Source organism: Notechis scutatus, chromosome 2 (assembly GCF_049901735.1).
Source record: "Notechis scutatus isolate UNSWTSFEM ecotype Mainland chromosome 2, rNotScu1.2, whole genome shotgun sequence".
Lineage (NCBI taxonomy): Eukaryota > Metazoa > Chordata > Lepidosauria > Squamata > Elapidae > Notechis > Notechis scutatus.
Window position 1 is genome coordinate 142,926,092 of NC_142010.1, and position 9,261 is coordinate 142,935,352.

Genomic DNA, 9,261 nt, shown 5'->3' on the forward strand with positions numbered 1-9,261 from the left:
CTCATATTCACACCGCAAACCGGGCCGAGGAAGTTTAGTCGGTCTTAAAAATTTGCGCTTGTGGGACGAGGCAACGAAAACTGGACCGCGTGGAGAACTAGAAGGAACGGGGAGACGGGTGAAGGGCGGAGGTGGGGGTGCGAAATCTGCAATCCTGCAGTCTGTACAGCTGGGCAATTGAAACTGACGCCTCGTTCAGGGAAAGAGGCCTTGCGAGTTACTTTATGGCAAAGAACGGAAGATTTGGGGTGGGGGTGGGGCTGATTTTCTGGAGAGCTTGAAGAACCTCAGCCGGTTAAAAGTGGAAAATGTGGGGCTAGATGAATAAGTACGTGGTTCCTTATAACGCATGTTTCAGTGAGTAGCCGAGGAAGAACAAGGGAGGCTCTTCTAGGCTCTTCAAGTAGATTTTGCAGCCCTCTTGACTTATTAGGCACTTTTGCAGGTGAACACAGATTGCACTAAGGCTGAAATAGCTCTTTTAAAACAGGAGCAGTTCTCCACTGCTAAGCCAAGTGGGATCAGCTTGCAATCAAGAGGACAAACATAGAACAACAGTGTCTTTTTTGGCCATATCCCCTTGATCAGTTCACCTGCCCATAATGAAACAGGTTTAAGCAGCGATTAACTTAAAAATACTGATTCCCTCCCTTTCTAACAGAATAACAGAGTTGGAAGGGATCTTGGAGGTCTTTTAGTCCAAACCCTGCTCTGTCAGGAAACCCTATACCACTTCAGACAAATGGTTGTCCAATCTCTTCTTAAAAACCTCCATTGTTGGAGCACCCACAACTTCTAGTGGCAAGTCTTTCCGTTGATTAATTGTTGTGTCAGGAAATTTCTCCTTAGTTCTAGGTTGCTTCTTTCCTTGGTTAGTTTTCATCCATTGCTCCATTCCATGTCTTGCCTTTAGGTGCTTTGGATAATAGGTTGGCCTCCTTTTCTTTGTGGCAGATTATAGGAACACAGCGGTCATGTCACCCCCTAGTAGTCTTTCTTTTCATTAAACTAGCAAACATTCTTTATTTTAGCCTCCAGTTCCCTAATCAACTTTGTTGATCTTTCTCTGTAGTCTTTCTAGATACTCAACATCTTTTTTACATCGTGGCAACCAAAACTGGATTCAGTATTCCAAGTGTCTTACCAAGGCATTATAAAGTGGTATTAATACTTCATATGATCTTGATTCTATCCCTCCGTTAATGTAGCCTAGGACTGTGTTGGCTTTTTTGGCAGCTGCAGCACATTGCTGGCTCACATTTAAGTGATTGTCCACTAGGACTCCAAGATCCCTCTCACAGTTACTACTATTGAGCCAGGTGTACTACTTATATACTATACCTGTGCATTTGGACATGACAATTGCTAGTATGTAACATCAGTTCCACTGCACCATTCTTGTTACTGGAGGCACAAATGGCCAGTATCAGGTGAAGTGAATCACTGCGAAGGGAGGCATTTCTGAGTAATGTGGACATGCTTTATCTATCCAATGACAGATTAACTCTGCTGGTGCTATTTTCTCCTTTAAGAGTTAAGACAAAACCATGGCATCAGTCAGTGATCTGTCAAAATCATGCAATAGCTCAAGCCTGACCCATCTGCAGTAATAAAAGTGCTTTAACTCAAAGGCCTTGACTGTCTAAAACCGTGAACAGGTTGGACCAGCCCTATTCCAATTGTCTTTGAAAGCAGCATAGAAAGTCAGCATCTGTAGTCTAGATAAAGAATGAAAAAGGGGAGAGAAATTCTAAGTTAAGTACAGGTATGGTGTGCGTTGCTTAAAAACAAACAAAAACACCAGCTGGTAAAATTCCGAAGGGGGAGGATAGCCAAAATCATCCACAGGGCAAGTTATAAGGGAACATATTATTTGTTTTAAGTCCCTTATATGGCCAATCACCTCACAGAATTTAAAATATCAACACCAAGCAGTAACAAACAAATTTTAAAAAATTTAAATAACAACCAAGAAAACCAATCAACATTTCATGGGCTCAGTTAACCTCCTGACACGGATGTCCAGGCAAACCAATCGGGTCTTAAGGGAGAGCTAAAACCAGCAGAGTTAAAACCAACCTGTTCCAGGGGGTTTGTGATGTGACAGGAAAGACTCTGGCAAATGCTGAAATTACTAGTACCTCCATTGTGATACAAGCTCCACCCCTTTTATACCATATGTGCTCTGATGTCACCTAGGAATAGGAGTGATGCTGATGTTGCGATGTCACAATGCTCACATTTTGATTTTGATGGACACTGGAAACCTGTGGATGCCTCTATGAACAGCCTGCTGCTATTTATCATAGGTATTCAGCAGCAATCAGAACAAAAGCAATATAGAGAAAGGTTAGGGATCAGCAAAGGGAGAAGCCATTTTCATGCCAGTAAAGCTTTGTGCAGGCTTATAGAATGGGCATTGTAACTTAGTAGTGAAGAAAGGTTATCTTATGCTAATTGTGCTGCATTCAGACATAAGCCTTCTGCTTGTTGTGTGTTCCTACATTTATTCTGCTCCTCATCTTACAAATGTCCTCAGATCTGGAGAAAAATACTTCTCTATCTTGTCATTATTAAATAACAAACCTTTCTCTACTTATAGCGCTGGCAGGCTGGTGCAAAAGGGGTAGCAGAGATTTTGTTTCAGTAAAGCTGTTGGCTCTTATTATTTTTCATAGCGTCAGATTTTTGTCTGTAAGGAAAAGAATGGATTCATCTTCAAACACCCACATATTATCAGGAACACACACCTATGTGAAAGAGGCTTGTTTCTATTTGTAGAATCCTTCCACTTTCTTAAGCTCATGAAACCTAGTTGGGATTACATAACCAGCATGCAATCTCCAAGTCCCCCTTTTGTAGCCTTTGGGACTTGCCTGCTAGTAACTGATGGCATCAATTCCTCCCATTGAAAATTTTTATATATGCCCTAAAGTGAATGTCTCAAGGAAAAATACCCAAAATCCCTACAAAGAAGCTCTATCCATTTGTGTGTGATGGCCATCTATCTGTTCTGTTTTACAATTACACTTGTACTCTCGTATGCTTACTGTTTTATACAAGCTGCAGTTCCTTGCTCCTGACTCAAACTGGCCTAATGCCAGCTTATGCACAGTTCACTATTTTCTGCTTTGCTCTGTCCCAATGAACACTACCTCATCTTTTCCCCGCCAATCTTGTGCCCTTGTTGACTTCTAGTGCTGACAATTCCCACCAGAAATACCTCTGGCTGGGGTACTGAAAATATAGTCCAGCAACTCTAAAAAAATGCCAGACTAGGCAAAGTTACTGTAATTAAATCCTGAACAATACAATGGTAACGCTAGCATTATTTTGCCAGTTCCAATTTTTCTTAACCGTAAATGCAGGGGTTTTTTGGGGGGGGTGGGTTGGGGGGTGGCCAAGGACTCTATTTAACGACTTTGGGAGACCAAGGGCCATATGGAAGGAAGGAAAAGGAAAGCAGATGGTTGGAAAGAGCACTCTGTGCAAGATCCTGTAAAGCTGCTGCCTGAATGTAGTATTAGATTTGGTGAATAAATACCTCTTTATGTTCCAGATGGGACCATTCATGATGAGCGAGCATTCAGTGACTTTTCATTAAAAAAAAAAAAAGACTTGATGACAGACAGTGGAAAGCTTATGTTTCAATGTTTTATTGGGTGGGTGGGGTGGGTCAGTGGTGGGATTCAATTTTTGTTACTACTGGTCCTGTGGGCGTGGCTTGGTGGGAGGGGCGTGGCTTGGTGGGCGTGGCAGAGGAAGGTTACTGCAAAATCCCCATTCCCTCCCCACCCCACTAACCTGCTTTCCAGTAGGGCAAAAAAAGAAGGCCCAGCCGATCAGACTTGGGAGGCAGAGAACAGATGGGGGAGGGGCCAGTCAGAGGTGGTATTTGCCGGTTCTCCGAACTACTCAAAATTTCCGCTACCGGTTCTCCAGAACTGGTCAGAACCTGCTGAATACCACCTCTGGGGTCAGTAGGTGAGGTGCTTTCCCTTTTTAAAAACAGTGGGTTGTATCCCTCTTCCAATCTGCTTAAAAATGTAGAAATTTGCATTTCTGCTCAACATAAGCTGACTAGAAGTTACTCTAGCTCTACATTTCTCATGTCTTCAGACTTAAAAATGAAGGACATGCCTTCCACCTCCAGCCTTACAATCACCTTCATCAATCTTGTTTGGAAAAAAGTCTGTTTTGGTTCTGCATATTTGACTGTCCCTAGGTAGCCTATAAGGCAGTGATCCCCAACCTTTTTTATGCCGCGGCCCGGTATCCCCAACCTTTTTTATGCCGTGGCCCGGTACCGGCATCAGCTGGGCGCCGCCATCTTGTTTTGATGAAAAAGTGCTTCTGGTGAGCTTTCTACCTGGAAAAGCTCACCGGAAGCACTTTTTCATCAAAACAAGATGGCGGCGCCCAGCAAACCAGTGGCCCGGTAGGACTTGTTCCACGGACCGGTAACGGTCCGCGGACCGGTGGTTGGGGACCCCTGCTATAAGGGGACGGGGCGGCTCTGTGGCTAAGAGGCTGAGCTTGTCGATCAGGAAGGTTAGCAGTTCAGCGGTTCAAATCCTTAGCACCGCGTAATGGAGTGAGCTCCCATTACTTGTCCCAGCTTCTGCCAACCCAGCAGTTCTAAAGCACGTAAAAATGCAAGTAGGAAAATAGGGACCCCTTTGGTGGAAAGGTAACAGCGTTCCGTGCTCCTTCGGTGTTTAGTTATGCTGGCCACTTGACCACGGAGACGTCTTCGGACAGCGCTGGCTCTTCGGCTTTGCAACGGAGATGAGCAGCGCCCCCTAGAGCTGGAAACAACTAGCACGTATGTGCAAGGGGAACCTTTACCGATGCCTAGATAGCCTACTAAATGGGCTAAAATGGTGTCAATCCAATGGACTTTGGGATCTGTTCATTCTTTCCCTTTGGTGACTCTGCTCTTGGTGGAGCTCAGTAGCACTGCTTCCAAAGGATGAGGCAGACTCTGTGGTCGATGGGGGATGAAGCTCATTTAAGAGGCAAAGAGTTCATTAGTACCAAGAGCTCGATGCAGAATCAGACAGATTCTAACCATCTTTGCCACCTCCAGTGCTGAGGGGGCCTGAAATTCTTAACTCTAATCCCTAATGCAGACTGAAAGTGTCACTGCAAGTTCAAGCATGGGGGCCTCTTTCTCACGTTTGGGTGGTAACTGGCATGTTGGACAGGGCTGGGAAGACTCGGATTCGAATCCCTGTCACGAAGTTTACTCTTATCTCGTTAGACAAATCGTCTGCTTTGTCTAATTTACATACTGTGGATTTTCCACCAGCGTTTATTACTTTAACCTTCCATTTTGCTGACTTTAAAAAAAATAGTTTTATTTTCCCTGCCGAGAAGGCCCAGTGGGACATAAATATCACACCAGGCTCTCTCTCTCTTTTTTTTTTAAATGCTATCTCTTTACACTTTGGGCCTGAACTGTCCATTAACACATCTGTACCACAGGAGGATGCAAGTTCAGAATACCGATAATGCACACACGATCAGCCTGATGTGTGAAATTCCCAAATAGGAAAATTTTTGCCAGTTAGCCATTTTGTGCAGTGGTTATATCAGAAACCACCACCACCCCCCGCCATCCTCTCGCATCCTTGAGAGCAAAGCCCGTGGATTGCATAATCTGAGAAGGAATGGGGTGGGGGATGCTTCACAGCCTCCATTGCACCGGCTGCCCTCCAAAGCAGTTCAGCCAAAACATTTCCAAGCAGTAACACTTGACGGATCCCTTCCCAGTTCCTTTCCACAAGGATTCTCTACCGGTTCCAAACCCGCGTGACCTCCACTCAGCCTATCCGTTTTGAAAGCGGCATCTGTTTGTCTTCTCTGTTTTCTCTGATGCATTTGAAAATGGAGCAAGATACACGCAGTCCTCTACTTACAACTGTTCAAGGTTACAGCGGCACTGAAAAAAGTGACTTATGACTAGATGCCATACTGGATGCAGTGTTCCAAGTGCAGCCTTATAAACGTGGTATTAACACTTCACGTGATCTTGGTTCTATCCCTCTGTTTCTGTGTTTGTCTGAATTATATGCAAGAACGTTTATGCGTTAAAGTTCCTTTCCTGCCCCGACTCCAATGTTCATTGTGATACCTATTCCTCCCCCATAAGCTTCAGTCCTATCCCTGGGAGAATCTTGACCGGCACACTTATGATTCAATGAAACATAGCAGAACCCCGCCTATCTTTGAGATCTAACCTCCTTAGAAGAGAAATTGCCAAATAAGGGGTAAACCCCAGGAACTGCATCCTCTCCGCCAAGCAAAGGAATTCAACCAAGAGCCTGAGATGGCTGCAGAGAGTGAGAGGGACAAAGGGCATGTAGATACAGAAAAATGAGGGTAGTTAGTGTTGCTTCCCCCGGTACACCCCCTTTAAAAGACCCCTGTCTCCACAGCCAGGTGGACTGGATGCCCATGTGGGCTACCATCCCAGAGCATTGCCAAGTCCAAGCTTCGGATCAGCAATGCCCAGTGAGCCTCCCTGGCACAAAGGGAGCATGGATAAAAATAGATGCATCTGAATGTTAAAAATAGTCTCGCTCAGCATGCAATTGGCAAGGCAGTGGCAAAACACCACTCGGGGTGGGGAGAAGGAGGAGGAAGGAATAAGGGGTGTTCGGGCATCAACGGCTGCAGACTTCAGAGGAGGAGGGGGGGTCTCTGCCTTCAGGAACAGCTGCTGGGTTTGGGGATCAGGTTTCACAGAGCTACAAAACCAAAAACTGCACTACAGTTGGACCCTCAGCCTCATTCCGAGAACCAAACAGACTCACTGTAATGTTTACCACATGTCAGGCTTGCTGGTTCTTTGGACTTCAACAAGCTGACATGTACACAGCAAACACATTCCACATTATTACAACCATATTTAATGAAAAGGGGGAGAAAAGATGGGCTTGGAGGGGGTGGACAGAGCGAGTAGGAAGGCAATGTCCCTGTTTTGCTCTGGGGCCCTGCCTCCCTGCACAATTTCCCTATATGCTTGCACTGTATAGGGAAATTATATAACGTAATGGCGCCATCTGCTGGGCACCAGGTTCAACGAGGTTCCTTTACGCCAGTCCCTACTGCAAAATTTCCTTGGGGCAGGCAAGGAGACCCATGCATTCGCCTGCAATAACTTCCTCGGTACCCATCGAGCTCCCTGTGCTGCTTTTAAATTTTAATTAAAAACAAAAAAACAAGATCTGAAATGGAAACCTACAAACTCTCTAGGAACGCCTGGGGGGCCCCTGTAGCCACTTTTAGAAAATGGTGTGTGCAGACCCCTTTGTTTGGAACCCATCTGTCTAGAGAAAAAGGCAAATGGAAGCTGGGGTGTTGGGAGAGCATCCTGGGAGGGGAGAGGGGAGGTTAACTAGGATGGGAAGATTCCCTCCATGCTTCCCTTTCTAGGAAATGAATGTGTAGGTCCTGGCTGTGCCCAGACTTGCCATCTTTTTAAGCAGTTAAATGAGGACAAAGAATATGGAAAGCTTAGAGAGCTCCAAGGACCCCCACATGTCAATCCTGTGCTGCAATTATTCTCCTTGATTAATATGGTTTTAGTCATTTCAGATTTCTCCCCCTTTAACCTGTGCAACTGCCATGCATGGGCCTCAGGGAAGCAAGTTGTGATACAGGGCTAAACCGGTGGTGGGATTCAGCCAGTTCGCACCACTTCGGGAGAACTGGTTGTTAACTTTCTGAGCAGTTTGGTGAACTGGTTCTTGGAAGAAATCATTAGGGCAAAGAACCGGCTGTTAAATTATTTGAATCCCACCGCTGGGCTAAACCCACATTCGCCTCTGCGCAGTCTACTTTCCTGGACTTCTTCATAAACCCGTCAAGCTAGTGGCTGAGATGTGTAATAAGCTCACTCCCATCTGCTCTGGCTACTTGTGTCCAAGCCGTGTATAAAAAGCTTGCCAAATGGCAGCTGTAGGCCCAGGCCTTAGGGAAGAGTCTACTATGGCTGAAAGATAGAAAACTCCTTATTGATCCTTACACTGATAGTGAACTCTACCCTGGTCTCAAGCCATTTCACTCAAGAAACTTGGTCAAATCCTTATCTTCCATTCTCCCTCTCTACAAACGGAGATTGGGAAAATGTTTTTGAGAAGTGCTTTGCCCCTCCTTGTTCTCAGGGACAGAGGAGAAGACAGTTCTACGCCAAAATACTAAGCACATCTACACCAAAATACTAAGCAACGCTGGCCACATCTGGCCCCTAGGCTGTCCCTATCTGGCCTTCATGGATTGCTTTTATTTTGAAGGCAACTATTTCTTTTTCTTCAATTGATGTATGTGCATGCGTTTAAGACACCTCACACCTTCACAGCCTTATTGGTTTGGCCTTCGGCAATAATTTCAATTTCCCATGGGGTCCTTCAGGAAAATTAATTGCCCACTCTTGCCTTAACAGCTTGTCTAATGGGCTCGTATTTTCATGGGAAGTGGGGACTGAGGCACAAATTAGTCTCTGCCCTTTGCTTCGAGCAGCCAAATATCTTTGATCGATTCTAATCTTGCTGGTGAAAACTTAAGACAAACATGCACACGTTTACAGCAGTTGATCAATACCAGACAAAAATAAGTTTGTTACTACGTTCACATTACTTCCGGCAAAACTCCTTGCCAGAACCTTTTGCTATACGCGACACGAAATTTTCACTCTTTTACTTACATCGAACGGGGGAAATCAGCCTGCTGCTTTTCCTCCACTGCTGCACATGATTCTCAGTGTGTTGTGAAGCAACCAGATCTCAGGATCTCTGATTTGCTGCAAAACTGTGGAGGGAAGTTGTATATGTTCTTAGACTCCCACCCCTTCTGGTTTTTTTTTTTTTTTTTTTATTCTCAGGAACAGCCTGGCAAAGAGCCACAGCAGCTGGTTTTGGCCAGAATTTCTCATACCTCAAGAGCCTTTATTCACTTATACTCCAGAAAAGGAAAACAACAGCCCAATATGGAAGACTTTGGAAACATCCGAAGAAATATCAGGCACCATTTCCTTCGCTATACTAAAAGCCCCCAGCAATTATTTTTAAGTTGCTTTGCTCTGCATGCCAAGCTTAGCTCTAACATAATAATATATGGTCTTTTATTGGTTTACAGCTCATCCTTGACTTACTACAGTTCATTTAGTGGCCATTCAAAGTTACAATGGTACTGAAAAAAGTGACTTGTGACCGTTTTTCACACTTACGACCTTTGCAGCATCCCCAGGATCATTGT

General features: G+C 44.9%; 1 protein-coding gene across 1 annotated transcript in view; it reads right to left on the reverse strand.

Moving 5' to 3' along the window:
* The window catches only part of ARHGEF25 (Rho guanine nucleotide exchange factor 25), an 89,021-nt gene extending 80,251 nt beyond the window's left edge, over positions 1-8,770 (reverse strand). The window contains exon 1 of the mRNA XM_087956464.1: positions 8,711-8,770. The gene's annotated coding sequence lies outside the window, so the exon portion shown is untranslated. The remainder of the gene's footprint in view (positions 1-8,710) is intronic.
* Between the last annotated feature and the right edge of the window lie 491 nt (positions 8,771-9,261).